Genomic DNA, 19,155 nt, shown 5'->3' with positions numbered 1-19,155 from the left:
CCTCCCAAAGTACTGGTATTACAGGTGTGAGCCACCGTGCATGGCCTAAACTGTTTTGCTATTGCAGTTCTCCTGTCTTGATAAATCAGTTCTGTCTAGGCAGCAAACAAGGAGAACCCACTGCATGGTTACAGCAGTTTAAGAAAATAAAGTTGAGATAAAACATAGCATGATATTTAAAGAATTACTGTGTATCAGGTATTGTATAAGCTTCTAAAATACATCACTACTCTCAATCTTCAAATTATCTCATGACATGAGTAATATAGCTATTCTCATTTTACAGGTGAAAAACTGAGGCACAGAGAGATGAAGTAAATTGCCTAAGGTCACACAGGAAGTGGCAGAACTGGGATTTAAACTTAGAAAGTCTTGCTGTAGAACATGCACTTTTACACAGCTAACATTTAGGGAAATGCCATAACGATACTCTGGTTGCCTTCAGCTTGGGCAGCATGGGAGCAAGTCTTGCAGGGGTCCTGCATCTTGAGCAATATCCAGAATTATACAGGAACATTTGGACATCCATGAGAGCCAACAATAGACCAGCAAGGGCAAATGACTCCTATATCTACTTCTGAATGTGTGGTGTCCCAGGCTGTCATTTCTATTAGAGATGTACTTGCCTTCCTAGGGTCATAGTGCAGTGCTTCAAGCCACACCTTCACTTTTCTACCCCGCTGTCCAACCACTGTCGGCTCCAGCCATCACTATTCTACACCATTTCACTCCATAGCAGTTGGAATGGCTGACGATATTCCAATAATTGTCTTGGTTTTGGCGAGTGTTCCACACTCAAATATATCTGCTCTTTATTCTCAGTGCCTCCCAGAAAATACCACCATAGATAAAAATAATGTCTAGGTCCCCACTCTTGTTTGCCTCTAGGTGTGGCCATATGACTCATGTTTGCCAGCAGCATGTGAGCAGATGGGGCCTCCCAAGTCTGGGCCTTAGGACCCTGAGCATGCACTCATCCATATGCCCTCTTTCCCTTCTAGAGAGCTGGAATACAGAGGTGCCTATGACCCAGTTTTGATCGAACAGGAAATTGCAACACCCTAGGCTCCTCCTACTCAGAGTACGCTTCATATCCCTGCAGCCGGGCATCACCTGGAAACTTGTTAGAAATGCAGACTCTTGCCGGGCATGGTGGCTCATGCCTGTAAATTGAGCACTTTGGGAGGCTGAGGTGGGTGGATTGCTTAAGGTCAGGAGTTCAAGACAAGCCTGGTCAACATGGCAAAATCCTGTCTCTACCAAAACATACAAAATTTAGCCAGGCGTGGTGCATGCCTGTAGTCCCAGCTACTCAGGAGGCTGAGGCGGGAGAATCACTTGAACCCGGGAGGTGGAAGTTGCAGTGAGCTGAGATAGCACCACTGCACTCCAGCCTGGGTGACAGAGCAAGATTCCATCTCTAAAATAAATAAATAAATAAATAAATAAATAAATAAAGGCAGCCTCTCAACCCCTATCCCAGACCTTAAATCAGAACCTGCATTTTTTAAACAAGAGCTGGATGATTCACTGCACATTAAAATCTGATGAAACAACAGCATAGAAAAATCCTGGTTCTCTGAGTGATCACATGGAGCATGGCTTTCCCGATGACTGTTCCTCTCATTTTAGGAATGTTACAGCAAGAATAGCATAAACCTCTGTGGTCAGCCACTCTAATGTGGGGTCTCCTTGTTAGAATGGCTTAGCCCTTATCCTAAGTAATGCTGTATCGTTATCCTGGTTTTAAGGATGAGAAAAGTGAGATTTAGAATGTGTACCTTCAGGGCTCTGACAGGAAGCAGGATTTAACTTGAGTGGTTTGAATGAAGAGATTAAGGATGGAGGGCTGGTGTTCAGGATAGAGTGCTGATGTAAGGTTTTTTTCCAGGAAGCTTGGCAGTAAAGGAAGGAAACCAACCGTTGGCTGAAAGTAGCCTGGGGGTCAGGAACCTGAATATATTGGTGGGCAGTGGGAAAGGAGCCAGTAGCATGGAAAAGATTAAGGTTAAGGAAGTGTTTGATGGGATCCTGAAGTAGGGGAAGAACAAAAGCATGGTCTAGGCCAGGTGTGGTGGCTCACACCTGTAATCCCAGCACTTTGGGAGGCTGAGGCGGGCAGATCCCTTGAGGCCAGGAGTTCAAGACCAGCCTGGGCAACCTGGTGAAACCCCATCTTTACTAAAAATACAAAAATTACCAGTGCATGGTGGTGCACACCTGTAGTCTCAGGTACTCTGGAGGCTGAGGCAGGAGAATCGCTTGAAGCCGGAGGCAGAGGGCTGATGGTGCCACTGCACTCCAGCCTAGGTGACGGAGTGAGACTCCATCTCAAAAAAAAAAAAAAAATAAGCATGGCATTAGGGGAGAGGACGTTTCCTCTGAGATGGGGGAAACGATAAAGATGTGTGTGGAGTTGGTCAGTGTATGATGTGTGTGTGTGTGCATGCCTGTGTGAGTGTGTACGCATGAGTGTGACTAGGCTTGAGGGAGCTCATATCTTCTCTGTGAAGTGGGAGATAAGGTCTTGTTCTGAGAGAGAAGGGGCTATTTCCTGCACTAGTTTGAGGAGACCCTGTGTGAATCAGGAAGGGAAAATGGTGAGTAGATGTGGGACAGGGCTGTGTGTAGAGTGAACATCTCAACTGCTTTAAGTCTCTTTGCTTTGTTCCTGGGCACAAGGTGGTCAAATTGGAGAATCACTCTGGTCTGGTAGGAAGTTGTAGTTTTGATGAGGAACATCCTATATTAGATACAGTTTGGTAAAGAATTTCCTCAGAGTAAAACCTGGACAATGGCATCATATCCTGAACCAGCACATAATATTTGAGGCAGTAAAATGGCATGATCATTTCTTTGTCCTTTGATAGAAGCTGCACCCTGGACCCGGGACTGAAGCCCATGTGTTCCCCTGGTTGCTTCGAGAGAAGGAGACTGTGTACAATAGAGTGTCCTGCTTTTGCTTCACTAACTCAAGCCCCTGTTCAGAATTCACATGTGGGAAAATTATTTGGAAAGGGCCATAACCAGAGCTGACTGCCAACAGTTCTGTGTGTTGTGTGCCAGACAGCCTGGAAAGGTGGGGAGTTGGCCTGGGGGACTCAAGGTGCTTGTCACCTACTCAGCAGGCTCTGGCTGGCGATACCCAGGTCCCTGGGACATTGCCATCTGATAATCATCTCCACATTAGCCGGCTTTGTAGGCCAAACCATCGGGCCAGCTGGTGGCTTCTCTTTGGCAGCTGTTTCAAGAAAAGGATTTCTTTTACAGAGACAATGGATTTTTTCATCCATGTTGGGATGGATTTGGGGGTTTCTCCAACAGTGCTGAATTGTTTGTCCGACTTAAAAAAAATAAGTGAACAGGGACACATAATTTTTGACCTCCCTGTAACTTCTGACTCTAAGTCTACGGAGTTAAAGTGCTCCACTTTGTATGTAACCATTTCTGAAAAATTTTTTCGTGTTGGAATATCATGTTGTATATAGGCAGGGGATGATTTTAGAAGCATTATTAAATGTTGTCACAAGTTTCATAGAAAGATTTATATTCACATAAGATAATATGGCATAATGCATGAATTACTAGATATTTAATTACATAATATTTTTGATATAAATTCATTCAATACCTTTATATAAAATTTTTGACCTTTTTTTCTTAACTTCAGGAATAACATAACCAGGACTTCTTGGGAGAATAACCTTGTTCTGAACACTGTTTCTTTTTAACAGAAAAAACAAACTTGATTATCTAATCATTAATTAAATAGAAAGAAAAAAATTAAAATTTAGTTAATGGAACAATCATCTGCTTTAGTTTTGTCATATATTTCTGGCTAAGGTAGTATATTGATTTTGCTTTGGGAAAAAAACTGTTTATTAAATCTATTTTCTAGTTATAGGCAAACATAAAAAATAAGCATGCATGAAAAAAGTCCTCATAGATGTTGTTAAATGGAAAAAGCAAGTTATAAAATAATACGTATAGTATGATTCCCAAACTTATAAAACAAATAAGTAATGTATCTACATACAGATATACAGAGATGCATTTGCATGTATCTAGGTGTGGAAAAAGTAATTGGAAGTAATGCTGAGATTTTAATTTCATTTGTTATTGACTTTCTTGCATTTACTGTTTTCCCGGATGCAGGTACTTCTCATGTGTGGGCAGATGGGAGTAGGTTCTTCAAAATAAAGAGCATGATGCTTCTCAGATGAGGGTGGTAACTGAGGCCTCTTGATGAACTTAAAATGCTGGATGTCACGTTATTTTCCAGGGGAAGATAATGACGCAAAATTAGAGGTCTAAAATAATTGAACCCTCTTGTTTTCCTCAAAATAAAAAAATGTGTATGCAATGTATTCATTTATTTCTAGTTGTTACACTGTCGGCACTATATATTTGAGGATTGGATAAAATTTACATAATCAGAAAAGAATTATTAAAAGTAAAGGAAATTTCCAAGTGATGACTACAAACAATTCAAACAATTTGTTAACCTGTGGAAAATGTACCTGATTTTAAGTCAAACAAATCACATTCACTGCATTAACAGGTACTCTCATGAGATGATGGTTAAGGAAATAAAAATGGAGAGAGGCCAAGGACGAAATTGAACATGTGGCACACATTGCCACTGTGTGTCTCTGGCTGGTCTTACACCCATCGCAAACGTGCATGTCTTGGGGTGTGGCAAATTGTTACACAGAAGATACTTAGTGCTGAACAGATTCTGCTTTATATAGCAAGGACATTTTATTACAGTCTTGGAGCCAATATAGTCTGATTTTTTGAAGACTTAAAAACACACCCACAATTTAAAACAGGCCTAAGGGATGCGCGTGGTGAGACATCAAGCCCAAGGCAATTTGTTGGCAGAATTAAATTCTGGCTAATTTCCTTAGTGCCAAAGTGTCCAGCGCTCTCATTAACTGCACTAGTTACCAATGGAAAATTTGTCTTTCAGTGCAGGGCACTTTGCTGAAGTGGAGCCAGCCTCTTGAGAAGTGCCTGGAAGATTGGCTTGGAGTATTCTGAAGTGGTTTGGGGCTGCCCAGAGATTCATGGGCATGGTACAGTGACTCCTGCCAGGGACTCCTTTGGCCTCAGAGGTAGGTTCTGAAATGAGGACTTGTGCTCATGCCAGGCCCTGTTGCTAAGACAGCTTCTGTGTGTTATTGTGTGGGAAAAGGAGGTTCAGCTCCGTGGCCCACCTCCCAATCACTGGGAGAGGAATGTGAAAGGCAGAGCAGGGGACCTGGAGGAGGAATGCACAGTGATGAAAGTGCAAAGGCAGGAGATGGGTCTGGAAAAGACTCCAGTCACTGTCACTTCCAGGGCAGAAGAAGCCATAGTCAAGGGTAATTGCAAATCAGGGAGCATGCAATTTATTGAGTTCAGGTATCTTGGGAAAGTATAAAGAAGTGAGAGGACTGGGACATGAGGTAAAGATGCCAAGGTCTGCTGCAGTGAGGTGCAGGAAGGGTAAGCTGGGGTATAATGGGTGGGAGGTAAAATCAAAATGCCTTTGGATTTACAGGTTGAGTGGTATGCAATGCAGAATTTTAGAATGTTCTCTGTGATGACTTCTGCATTTTTACTCAACAAACTCCCATTATCCTATTGTGTTTTCTGTTTGCTAATGTAATCAACAAAAGGAATGCCTTTATTAAGTGACACTCAAGTAAAGGAATGACCATATTTATCTTCAGCTTCTTTCTTTTTCTTTCTCTCTTTCTTTCTTTCTCTTCTTTCTTTCTTTCTTTCTTTCTTTCTTTCTCTCTCTCTCTTTCTTTTTCTTTCTTCTTCTTTTTTTTTTTTGATGATGTCTTGCTCAGGCTGGAGTACAGTGGCACAATCTCGGCTCACTGCAACCTCCGCCTCCCAGGTTCAACCAATTCTCATGCCTCAGGCTCCCAAGTAGCTGGGCATGCACTACCATGCCTGAGTAATTTTTGTATTTTTAGTAGAGATGGGGTTTTGTCATATTGGCCAGGCTGGTCTTGAACTCCTGACCTCTGGTGATTCACCTGCCTCAGCCTCCTAAAGTGCTGGGATTATCGGTGAGAGCCACTGCACCTGGCTTTAACTTCATTCAGTCTCTAAATTGACTAACAGCTTAATGCAATGAGATGAGGTGGAGATTGGGGGCTGTGGACAACTGGACTTTGGCCATATTGGAGAACATGGCTGTCAAAGAGATATGCATATCTCACCCTTGCTGTATGCTATGGTCTGAATTATGTGTTCCTCCCAAATTCACATGTTGAAACCTAATTACCAAGGTGATAGTATAAAAGATGGGGCCTTTAGGAGGTGATTAATCATGAGAGGTATGCCCTCATGAATGGGATTAGTACCCTTTTAAAGGGCTTGAGGGAGGGAATTTGGCCTCTTTTTTGCCCTCTTGCCCTTCTGCCTACTGCCTTTGAAGACACAGCGATAGGCACCATCTTGGAAGCAGAGACCAGCCCTCACCAGACACTGAATCTGCTGGTGCCTTGATCTTGGACTTGCCAGCCTCCAGAGCTGTAAGGAATAAATTTATGCTGTTTATAAATTACCCAGTCTCAGATATTTTGTTTTAGCAGCACAATTGGACTAAGATACTATGGTAAAACACATGGCAGAAATACTTTGGATTTATCCTGTAGAAGTTCACCTTGGGACTGTTTTTTTCCTTTCAAGAAGTGTTTTTCCTGGCTGGGCGCAGTGGCTCATGCCTGTAATCCCAGCACTTTGGGAGGCCGAGGCAGGCAGATCACCTGAGGTCAGGAGTTTGAGACTAGCCTGGCCAACGTGATGAAACCCCATCTCTACTGAAAATACAAAAATTAGCTGGACGTGGTGGTGTGCACCTGTAATCCCAGCTACACAGGAGTCTGAGGCAGGAGAAGCGCTTGAACCCAGAAGGCAGAGGTTTCAGTGAGCTGAGATCATCCCACTGCAGCTCCAGCCTGGGTGATAAAGTAAGACTCAGTCTCAAAAAAAAAAAAAAAGGAAATGTTTTTCCTTTTGAGAAAGGAGAGACTAAATTTATGTATTACTTCAGGCATTGGGATGATGCCATCCTGGGATGCAAGAAACTCTTAGATGAAAGAACAAAATGGGTCAGGTGTGGTTTCTCACTCCAGTAATCCCAGCACTTTGGGAGGCTGAGGCGGCCAGATCACTTGAGGTCAGGAGTTTGAGACCAGCCTGGCCAACATGGTGAAACCCCATCTCTACAAAAAATACAAAAATTAGTTGGGTGTGGTGGCGTTTGCCTGTAGTCCCAGCTACTCAGGAGGGTGAGTCAGGAGAATCGCTCGAACCTGGGAGACAGAGGTTGCTGTGAGCTGAGATTGCACCAGCCTGGGTGACAGAGGGAGACTCTGTCTCCAAAAAGAAGAAAATAAATAAAATAAAAAATAAAAAAAACAGGATGGTTTGAGACATGGGATATCATTGGAGCTAACAAGAGAGAGGGTATGATTAGAATACCTTGAGTACAACCGGAGAGTCATAAGAAGAAAAAAAAAGAAAGGAAAAGTTGGAAAAGTTAAAGATTCTGCTAGGAATTGTGGTGTAGCTGCGAGAAACTGAACAAGTTAGAGTAGACTTATCAGTAGATGTCTGGAGGAGCCAAGTAGAATGATTTATTTTATATGCCTAAGAAAATGGCTGCAGAAAATAAATACAGGAAATAGGAGTTAGGATAGAGTAGGGAGGCGTCCTTCAAAGGATCCCCCAAGTCCACAAGTTACCAGAGAGAGCTATTTCATCTATTCTGATAGACTTGGTGTTTTAGGATGAGAAATTTCCTTGTGAATACAGCATATAGTGAGCTATGAACAGCCAGATGGTAAAATTTTAATGTTTATATACTATTTACTTATTTACTCATGCTCTGTGGTTAAAGAAAAGAGGCTCACATTCTCACTTTTTGCTGTATGTTGCTTCTGTCTCTGTAATTCTTAGTGTGTTAAAATGCAATCTTTTTTCGAGATATCAGTGTCCTTGCCCCTCTAATAAACTTCCCTAGCTCCTGGGAAAGAAAGGGCAATCTTATGGCCACAGTTTTGTCTGATGCCATTGGAGAGCATAAATGACAGTTTGGGCAAAGTATTATGAGAAGTCTTTCAGTAACGTCTAGTTTGCAGACTTAAATATAATAGGGAATTTTCTTTTTTAAAAAAGATTCCCCCAGCTCCATTAAGGTATAAATGACATAAAATGATATACATTTATTGTATACAATGTGATGTTTTCATATATGTATATGTTGTGAAATGATTAAATCAAGTTAATTAACACATACTTAACATTTTTTGTGGTAAGAGCATTTAAAATCTACATTCTTAATTTTAAAATATATATTATTATTAACTGCAGCCACCATACTGTACAAGAGATCTCCAAACCGTATTTATCCGATTTAACTAAAACTTTGTACCCTTTAGCCAACATCTCTCCCCCACCCCCACCATCCCAGCTCCTTGCAACCACCATTCTACTCTCTGTTCCTATGACATTGACATTTTTAGATTTCACATGTAAGTGAGATCATGCAGTATTTATCTTGCTATGTCTAGCTCATTTCACTTATCATGTGCTCCAGATTCATTATGATGTTGCAAATGGCAAGATTTTTTTTTCCTTTTCGGGCTGAATAGTATTCCTATGTACATAAATGCCACATTTTCTTTATCCATTAATCCTCTGATGGACTAGATTGATTTATTCCATATCCTGGCTATTGTGAATAATGCTGCAGTGAACCTGGGAGTGCAGATCTCTTTGACATAACTAATTTCATTTCCTTTGGATAAATACCCAGAAGTGGGATTGCTGGATCATATGGTGGTTCTATTTTTAACTTTTTGAGGACCCTCCAAACTGTTTTCTATGATGGCTGTACTGATTTTCATTCCCACTAACAGTGAACAAGGGTCCCCTTTTCTCCATATCTTTGCCAAAAACTGTTATCTTTCATCTTTTGAATAATAGCTATTCTAACAGGTGTGAGGTGAATATCTCATTGTGGTTTAGATCTGCATTTCCCTGATGATTAGTGATGTTGAGCATTTTTTCATAGACCTGTTGGTCATTTGTATGTCTTCTTTTGAGAAGTGTCTAATCAGATCCTTTGCCCATTTTTTGATCAAGTTGTTTTTTTCCTTGCTACTGAGTTATTTGGATTCATTATGTATAGTTACATGGATATTAATCCATTATCAGATGTATGGTTGGCAAATTTGCAACATGTAACGAGCCATACAGAGCAAGGTGGCATTATTGAGTAGTTCTAGGCAAGAATCTTCTGACTACTTAGCCTGTGTCAGAGTGTGGTTCCAGGACCATCTGCATGAGAATAACCTGTTAGAAGACATAACATGTGAAAATCCTTCTTAAAAATGCAGATCCCTGGGCTCTACCCCAGGCCTGCTGAGCAAAAATTCTTGGGAGTCTCAGTAATCTGAGTTTGCGAACTTTCCAGATGATAATAATCCACAATAAAATGTGCAGATCCCCACCTTAAGGGAAGGAAGAGGATACAGAACACCTTGCCCCCACTTGTTATTGCAGCTGGGTCTGCTCTGAATTCTCTCAGTTTTGGAGACCACATTTTAAATTCTTGCTACCAAATCACGGTCCGTGGACCAGCACCATCAACATAACCTAGGCACCTGTTAGAAATGTAGCATCCCAGGCCCCATCCCAGACATACTGAATCAGAATCTGCATTTTAACAGATGATGTGCATGCACAATTAAAGTCTGATAAGCACTGCCCCACATTACGCTAATGTCAAACAGCAGGGGAAGGATTGAGCTGGCAAGTGTAAGGGCTGAGCCCAATAGGTAACTCTCTTTTCCCTCATCTCCCAGCTAACTTAGAGACAGACCCAGGAATCAGATAGATGGATGATACCCACTTTTTTTTTTTTTTTTAACTGAGAAAGGCTGTATTGGAGGACATGACTTGAGTCAAGTACAGTTACTAACTCTTCCTGGAATTGAATGTAACCTCCCAAATGTCTGGCCTCTTTGGCAGCTCTGCCCCACTAAGCTCTCTACACGGCCGAGACACCAGACCAGAATGCGCTCTTTTGACAGGCAGAGAGAGCCAAAGGGGAAAAGAGCTGAGTCAAGGCCGCCAAGTTCCTGCTTCCAACGGTACCATCCGGTCACTCACGCCTAGCAATGAGGAAGCCGGGAGTCCTATCTAGGTAAGTCGTTCTGCCTGGAAACTCGAGGCCTGAGGAATGAGTGCTCTTTCCTAACATCAGATGTAAAAACTCAGAGCTTTTGTCCCTTTGGAGACCACGAGTTACATTGGGCAGCCAGCTCAGTTGGCTTCAGAGTCACTGTGACATAGGGTTTCTGATGATGTCTTGTGGAGTCTGAGTGAGTAGCCCCTCTGTCCTACCCAGCGACCTCTTTCCATCACATGCGGGTTCCACAGCTAGCAGGGCTGGAGGACCCCATGGAAACCCAGGTGGTGGCTGCATCTGCAGATGAACTTCTGAAGGCAGGACCCAATTGGCAAGGTGTACGTTTTTGAGGATAGAGAGCTGTATTTCACCCCTTGCTAAGGTCTTGTTACTTTAGAATCTTCCTTCGGTCCATGAAGAAGCCGCTTTCCTTCCAGGCGAAGGGTTCTCACCTCCATTACAAGAAAATGACTGAATTCAGACTGATTGCCTTAATGCCTGATGGTGTGTTGTTAGTGATATGTAAAACCAGGCATTGAACCCCAGTGTGTCTAGCATTGTCTAATCATTTAATTGGCCATAATGATTTTATTATCTGGGTTGTAAAATGGGACAATTGGCAATTTTTTCCCAAGTGTTTCCAGGTTGATTATATACGTAAAGGGGAGGAGGTATATAATATCTATACACCCAGTAACTGCTTTTTCAAATTACATTCATTCCTCTTTATTTTATTTGAAAGTGTATGGAGTTCAACATAGTTCAAGGAAAGCATTGTGGTAAACAGGCAGCTTAAATGTGAGCAGTGTAAAGAGCAGCAGCTTGCAGAAATATTGCTATAGATACTAAGACCGCATCCTGCCTCGATACGGACCACACATAATTGAATCATGTTCAATAGAAGGCCATTACAAAACCGAACTTATTTGCAATGCTAATGTGGGGAAGACAGCTGTCACAGGGAATTAAATATGATCATTCAGAGCTTGAATAAATGAGGTGTCCATTATCTTCTGGCTGTGTTGCAGGCTGCCTGAAGAACACAAATAAATGATACTGTTGCAGTAACCAGCCCATGGTTTTGTCTTTTAGTCATAGAAATATGAGAGAGAGGGAGGTGGGGGCGGGAAACAGGAGTATAGAAAAAAGGCTTGGCAGATAAATATAGGCAAGAGTTTTGTGCCCCTCCCCCTAAGAAACCATGAATGCACAGACATAATCAAACTCTATTTTTGATGCCTGAAATAGATTTTAATTCTATTAAAGATTTTCGTCAAGATTCGTCCTTTCTAAGACTCAAATCACAGCCAACTCACAAAGGAGGCTGAATGTTGAAAGGGTAGAGTGGGGAGTAAACAAAGCGAATCCTTTCGTCCCTTCCCCAAGGCCTTCCTTCCCATCCAAATGGATAATAAATATAACAGAACTTCTTCATGGATAATCAATCTGCCAATGAGCATAAAAGGTACTTGGATCAATGCTGGTTTGAAAAATGCCATTAATTATCCAATTAACAGAAAAGGAGGCTTCCTTTGATTAGATCTAAGCAAACTATCTACAAATCAGTTTTCTTACATTAATAACAGATACTAAGCTGTCATCTTTTGATGAACACGTAAGAAAGTTCGGGACAATCTTTAAAAAAAAGCACTTAAAGATATAAGACCATCCTTGTTTCCTGAGGAATATCTGATACACGTAATGCTAGAGCATGGTTTATTACTCTGAAATTACATGACACTGTGATTGAGAGAGAAAACCCAACCTTCTATGAGCAGTGGTCTTTCTTTATGAAAGACAGCTTCTGGTGCAAAATGACCCCTTGGAGATAAACAAGGTCTGTGGAAGGCTTGGGTTCTTGTCTTTTTGATTTTATTCTTCTCTATAAATATCAGGAAACTTAGCAGTCATCCAAAATGCAAAAAGAAAAAAAAAAATGATACTAAAAGAAAGAAATAGATTATGTGTGTTTGTATCTATTTTTGTATATCCTAAGGAACTTAGCATTGGATATTTTCAGTATTATAGTATATAATTACATTTATGCAGCATATAAATTCAATTCAAGAAGGTGTTATATTTTTAACTTCTAAGGGCTCTGGGTTTCTTAGTGCTGCTTGTCTGTAAATTCTAAGAAGGTGGTTTCAGGCGTTTGTGTATTATTTTAGAAATGAAATGTGAAAACTGGAATTCCAAGAATTTGTAGTGTAACAGAGCTGTATATAAAGATTATTCCTCCACACTCAAAATATAACACTTCTTCTATCAGGGCTCATTTTTTTTAGGTGGTTAAAAATCTCTTCCTTTGAGGGAAGATTATTGGTAGGATAGTCATTGTGATGTGAAGAGAAAAGATAAATCGGATTTTGAAATTCTCTAGAACCGTGTCTTGGAAGGAACTTTAAGGAGTGATGGCACTAATGCCTGGGCTGGAAGAGCTGCTACCTCAAACAGAAGTTATCCTGGATTCAGGATTTCTAATTTACTAGAAGCTTGAATAATTTAGTAGAGGATTAAGTATATGTCTTGGCTGCAGCCTTAATGATTTTTTCTGAAATAGAATTTTCTGTCTGATTGCAAATATATATGTTTATAATAAAAACTTCAAACAGGACAGAAATGTATGAAATAGCAAGTAAAAGTTTCACATAATTTCAGCCTTCCAGAGATAATCACTATTAACAGTCTTATTTCTACATTTTTCCCTGTGCGTATACAAATCTCTTTTTTCTCAAAAATATATGTATGGTATGAGTCCACAGGTTTTATTTGCTTAGTTATATGTCAATAGGCATCTTTTCACATCTGTACAGATAGATCTGCTTTTTTTTATATCGCAGGTATAGATGTACTTAATTTTTAAAAATGAAATATTCTGTTGTGTGTAATAATACTTATTATAATTTAACCCAAGGGTTGGCAAACTATAGCTTGCAGGTCAAATCCTCACTTGTTCAAGTAGATGAAGTTTTACTGGAACACAACCACACTCATTTGTTTAATGTCTGTGGCTGCCTCAGCACTACAGTGGGCAAGCTGAGAAGCTGCAATGATGTATAGCCTTCTAAGCTCAAAGCTGTACAGCTATGTTACTGTATTGCGCATTTACAGAAAAAGTTTATCAGCTTCTGATTTAACCAATCATATGTGTTGAGTGTGTAAATTGATTCTAATTTTGTACCATAAAAATAATATGGCAATAAATATATTTGTACATATAAATACTGAAACCCATGTTTGTGTATTTATTCACTATTTCCTTAGGATGGTTTCTGAGAGAACTGCTGAGCCTTGCCTTAACTTCTGTGGCCGATTAGTCTTCTTCCACTTGATAAATTCCTTTGCTAAATGATGTTTCATAACAACCAATTTTTCGTGACATAGATTTTAGAATCAGGAAGACCTGAACTTTCTGCTTCTATAATTATTAGCTGTGTGATTGCACAGGTTTTTGGCTGCAAACAACAGAAATCAATTGTAGTTAATTAAAGCCAGGAGATTTATTGGATGTTGTGCAGTCAAGGGTGAACCCAGCAGGTGCAGATTGCTCAAGCCCTGAACATTCCAAAGAAAGGCCTGTCTTTAGGAGGACTGGCCCTTGACAGGTTCTTGGGAGACAGCCTCTGAGCCCTTGGAGCATCATGCTTGAGACAAGTGTTTTGTACTCCTGAGGCCTTGTGTCATGTTGTATCAGTGTGATCTCTGGGGACTGGACACTGAGTAGCAAAGTAGTGGTCACACAGGTACTGCCTAGCTATCTGACCGGCTGGCAATAGACACACCCTAGACACCAAGAATTGGGTGAGCTTCTGTGGTTGGCAATGCTTCCCTTGTGTTGCTGCACATCACTGATGGGAGAATTAAGTGCTGTCCATGCAACTCTGCTCAGAGAGGACAACTAGAGACTTGCTTCTGGTTCCTCTTGGACTCCACCCTAGGAGTCTTTTTCCTTTGCTGATTTTATTTTACTTTTAATTAATTTCTTTTTAAAGAAATGGTGTCTCACCCCGTTGCCCAGAGTGGAGTGCAGTGGCACAATCACAGCCCACTGCAGCCTTGAACTCCTGGGCTCAGGCTATTCTTCTGCCACAGCCTCCCGAGTAACTGGGACTACGGGTGCTACCATGCCTGATTAAAAACTTTTTTTTTTGGTAGAGACAAAATCTTGTTTTGTTGCCCAGACTGGTCTTGAACTCCTGGCTTCAAGTATTTCTCCCATCTCAACCTCCCAAAGTGCTGGAATTACAGGTGTGAGCCACCACAGCTGGCTTCTTTGCTAATTCTGATCTTTATCCTTCTGCTGTAATAAACCATAATCATGAGTATACATAACAGTTCTTCAGAGTTCTGTCAGTTCTTCTAGTAAATCATGGAACCTGAGGGTGGGCTTGGGACACCTGACATCTGCATATGTATGTGTATGCATTGTAGTGAGTAGCTCATACATGTAATGAGAAGGCTAGAGAGTGAGGCTTGGAATCAAGACAGAACCTGTACAAAAGCATGGTCCATTATATTTCTTGTCAGGTCAAGACCATTGAAATGATCAGGCACTAACTTTTCTGTATGGGACTCAAGAATCAAAGTTCTGGAGAGTGCTAACTTAGGGCATGTGCTGCCCTCCCTCTCTTGCTGCATAGGTGATGGGAGGGAACCTCTGAGGGAGAGAGCATGTGAGGCTGTAGGCCCCTTGCTGTGGTGGGCAAACAGTACACACACCTCAGTCAGCAAATACTTATTATCTACTCTATACCTGTGTTATGAGCACTGAGGATATAGGTGAGAACAGGAAAACATCCTGCCCTTAGGGTGCTTATGTTCTGCTAAAGGTAATTCTTCAAAAGGGAATTGATGTGCTCTTAGGGAGGAGTTGTGGATGCTGGATAGTCAAAAGATAGCAACCATCTACTTCAGTAGACAATTACTCAACCTTTGTAAGTCTCAGTTTCCTTGTCTGCAAAATGAGGATCAATGATGATGTAATTAGACTATTGTATGGGTTATCTCGAGATAATCTTTATGTTTGGCTTGATTCAAGAAATTATATTTATTGTTTGAGGATAAGAGAGTTCTAAATTTTGAAATCAAACTTACAGGGTTCAAACTCCAGTTACTTTTTAACTCTTGATCTTACAGAAGTTATTTAATGTCTGAGTTGGAGTGTCTTCATATGTGTACAATCTGTGCAGTCACACAGGTCCCTGAGCTTAGTTTAATACTCTGTTGCTGTCGCTTTGACACTCTTGGTAATTTTTGCACAAGAGGCACTGTGTTTTCATTTTGTACTGGGCCCTGTAAATTATGTAGCTGTGGTCCCATCTCTGAGCTTTCGTGTCCTCATGTAAATGGAGATGGTAATACATACTGCATTATTTTTCAATGGTCTGATTTTAAACTCTTGGTTTAAAGTTTTACATGAAAAATCTTATCCTTTTCCATTTGTCTCCCTTTCAGACATAATAGTATCACATGGTGCTCATATGGGTCCATTTCATTTATTTTATGGAAAGAAAGCAAACCTCATTTCTTTTTTTTTTTTTTTGAGACAGAGTCTTGCTCTGTCGCCCAGGCTGGAGTGCAGTGGCACGATCTCAGCTCACTGCAAGCTCCGCCTCCCGGGTTTACACCATTCTCCTGCCTCAGCCTCCTGAGTAGCTGGGACTACAGGCACCCGCCACCATGCCCGGCTAGTTTTTTATATTTTTCAGTAGAGACGGGGTTTCACCATGTTAGCCAGGATGGTCTCTATCTCCTGACCTCGTGATCTGCCCGTCTCGGCCTCCCAAAGTGCTGGGATTACAGGCTTGAACCACCGCGCCCGGCCACAAACCTCATTTCTTATAGGAAGATGAAATATTAATAAGCCCAAGGCATAGACAAGTTTTGTGCTCTGCAATGAAGAATCATACCCTGAGTGTTTCAACATCTTTCACAGACCACTCAGTGTTTTTATATGAGGAAATTGTTGCATTTAAAGCTGAAGATATAACAAAATGTAGAGCAATTCATCAACTTGTATAACAGGAATATAGCTGGCCCTTGAAGGCTGGTGCTTTGATGTAGAGTGTGGTATAAAAGCAAACTTCAGTATTGTTAAATGCCCTCTTATAACTAATTCTTGCAATTTAGGTCCTTGCAGTCTAGGGCAGAAATAAATAAAGAACCATGTCCCCCTATACTGGAGAAAGTAAATTTGAATGAAAGGTTAAAGTAAAAGGAATAAACCATTTCAGAGTGCTTCAAGCATGACGGCATGGTTGTCTTTTTAAATATAGTACTTGTATTTAATTTGCACCCATCAGCAGGTAGAAAGAGAAATGTAAAAAAGAGAAAATAACTTTACAGATCGTCAGAGGTCTATTGAGGTAATAAGAAGTCTAAGGTAAGCATATGTTCAAATCCTAGCAATTAAAAAAATTCATATTTGGATTTCTATCTTCAACAATAGTAAATTATGTGTTGGTATGAAATCTAGTACTATTTGGAGCCCTGACCAAATTTCTTCGAAAACTTTGAGGCCTCCAAACATGCCAGGAAGATGCATGCATGTATGTGCATGTGGGTGCGCCTTTGTTTGTGTATAGTGTGAAGGTAGGAAGTGTTTGGGACTGCCTCATGGTCAGGTGGAAGTACACTTTAGGTTTGATTCTCTTGGTGGCTCTGTGAAGGGTTATATGTAAACAAGCTAGGATTTTATAATTTGGCAACCAGGGGCTGTTTAAAAATTCAGAGAGAAGCTGTATTGAAAACAGAAAAATCTTTAACTGGTTTTTTAAAATACCAGTGGAAAAATAGTTTGCGAAAAGGAAATATACCTCAATTGAGTTAAAAAATGAAATTATTGAAATTCATTGAATTGAAAAGTATTCCTACAGAAGGAGCAAAAATTGGATTAAAAACAACAAAAGTATTCCTCCTGTGATGGTTATGCTAATTACCCTGATTCGCTCATTATACATTGTATATGTGTATCTATCACAGTATCATTCTGTACCCTATACACATGAACAATTATGTGCCAAAAATAATTTAAACAATAGGGTATACAAAAAAAGAAGGAAAAAAGTATTCCTCTTAACTTCATGACTCTATGATTAGCAGTGAAGAAAGACAAGGAAGAACACGTACAGCCCTACAAGCAGGCTCTGCAGTGCGGGGAGCGAGGGTGGTGTCGGCTGTGAAAATGGTGGACCCCTTCCAGGAAGAGCTTTTAATTTTGCAATTAATAGAATGTCTGTTTTATTTTGCACCAAATTTAAGCTTACAATGCTACCCCCACTTGAACTTTAACCAATAAGAGGAAAATGGGCATTGGCATGGGGTCCAGGGGATGGGAGAGTGAGAAGAGCACGTGGTTTTAAAATTCATCGTTCATTAGCTCATGTTTGTAAGCTGAAAGCTTCTCTTCCAACCTCAAAGGTCAACAGTGTAATAATGCTCTTTATTACCATAATTATGATAAATAGTTACCTTTTGCCACTTTGACTGTGCCACTTTGAAAAATTACTTTTGAAAATAGTTTTTCTTCAGTCCTCCCCTCTCCCCTACCCCCAGAGAGTGGCGAAAGGGAATTACTGGTGTTGAATCATGCAGGGACTCAGAGGATACACAAGTGGGTGGGCACAGGCGCACAGAGTGCGCATGTCTGGGAGAGGGGTTAGTGAAGAACAAGACAATATCAATGGTTTCCCTTTCTGCAGTGGGAAAGTGATTGGATTTCAATTTGGAGACTTTAGGGTTGAGTCTGGAGTTCAGTAAAGCTGCTTGTAGAATGCGAGTGACAAATCCTTTTTGTGTGTTCATATAAGGTATATATGTGTTGGGTTTTTTTCAAGGACCTCAGAGATAACATAACTTGAATCCATGACATGGAGTTGGTCAAAGTGTTAGGGAGAAGTTCAGCCAGGGTCTACAGCATAAATGGGGACTTAAGTTGGTAAAATAGTCTAGGTTTTAGACTTAGCAGCTTGTGTATTTTTTGTTAAGCTTGAGAGAGGAATGAAGGGGCTGACAAGAGTCAAAGAGGTTTTGGGAAAACAACTTCTTTAAGATGTTCCTCAAGAAGGGTGTGTGCAACACCTTATGATCGGTAGAGTTCAGGGAACATCAGAAACATGAGGATAATACCTAAAAATGGAATGCCTCCTATGGGACCTGGACAATTTATAAGAGGAATATTATATTTTTAATGTTAATGAAACAATCTTGGATTAGAATGTAACCTGCTAACAAGAAGGCGTATTTCACTTTAGGCGATTGTTAAGTTCTAGCCTTGCTAGAATTTTTCTTACCTGATTTTGTCATTGAATGAGCAGAGAGATATCTTATACTCAGTGTTTCAACCTTGATAGTGTCATTCAAGTATGAACTACGATATACTATCATAGTTGGCTAATTTATAAAGTGTTATATACCAGGATAATCTCCCAGACATAGTTGAGATTTAGGTGTTTGAAAAACACTCTGTAATACTTAAAATGAAAACCTGTCAACCACCTTTTACTTCTAACTGTTACTCACTGATTGATTTTCACTAATACCCAGTGTTTTCTTCTTACCTTATCTCTATCCTTAATAGGATTGAGTAATATTTTGACTTTTGAAGAAGAAAGATGCTGGGCGTTCCAACCAGATAAAAAGCACCAGCAAAGGCACAGAGGGCTGGAGATTTAGGGGTGGTGGAGTTGCCCAGAAGTGTCTGGAGATGCAGTGTGATGTTTTAGCAGGGACTCTAGGGTGAGAGGAGAGGTTGAAAGAGACTATTGTAAGATGGAACCAAAAGATAGATTGGGGTTAAATCGTAAGGACCATTACAATCTGTGATCTGTGATTTCAAAAAGTGACTCTGGTGGCAGTGTGGAAGCAGGATTAAAGTGGACAAAGTACAGTGAGGTCAGAAAACCAATTATGTTGTCACCTGATGAGAGACGATGAGGCAGACTCTGTCCATGTCT

The 19,155-nt window shown here is 40.6% G+C and overlaps 1 long non-coding RNA gene across 1 annotated transcript in view; it reads left to right on the top strand.

Annotated features, from left to right (window-relative positions):
- The window catches only part of LOC117069804, a 102,336-nt gene that overhangs the window by 17,525 nt on the left and 65,656 nt on the right, over positions 1-19,155 (top strand). The window contains exons 2-3 of the long non-coding RNA XR_004431672.1: positions 4,973-5,117; positions 10,042-10,216. This is a non-coding gene — a long non-coding RNA (uncharacterized LOC117069804). The remainder of the gene's footprint in view (positions 1-4,972; positions 5,118-10,041; positions 10,217-19,155) is intronic.

Source organism: Trachypithecus francoisi, unplaced genomic scaffold, assembly GCF_009764315.1.
Source record: "Trachypithecus francoisi isolate TF-2019V2 unplaced genomic scaffold, Tfra_2.0 Lachesis_group3, whole genome shotgun sequence".
Lineage (NCBI taxonomy): Eukaryota > Metazoa > Chordata > Mammalia > Primates > Cercopithecidae > Trachypithecus > Trachypithecus francoisi.
This window is presented reverse-complemented; position numbering and strand designations above follow the sequence as displayed.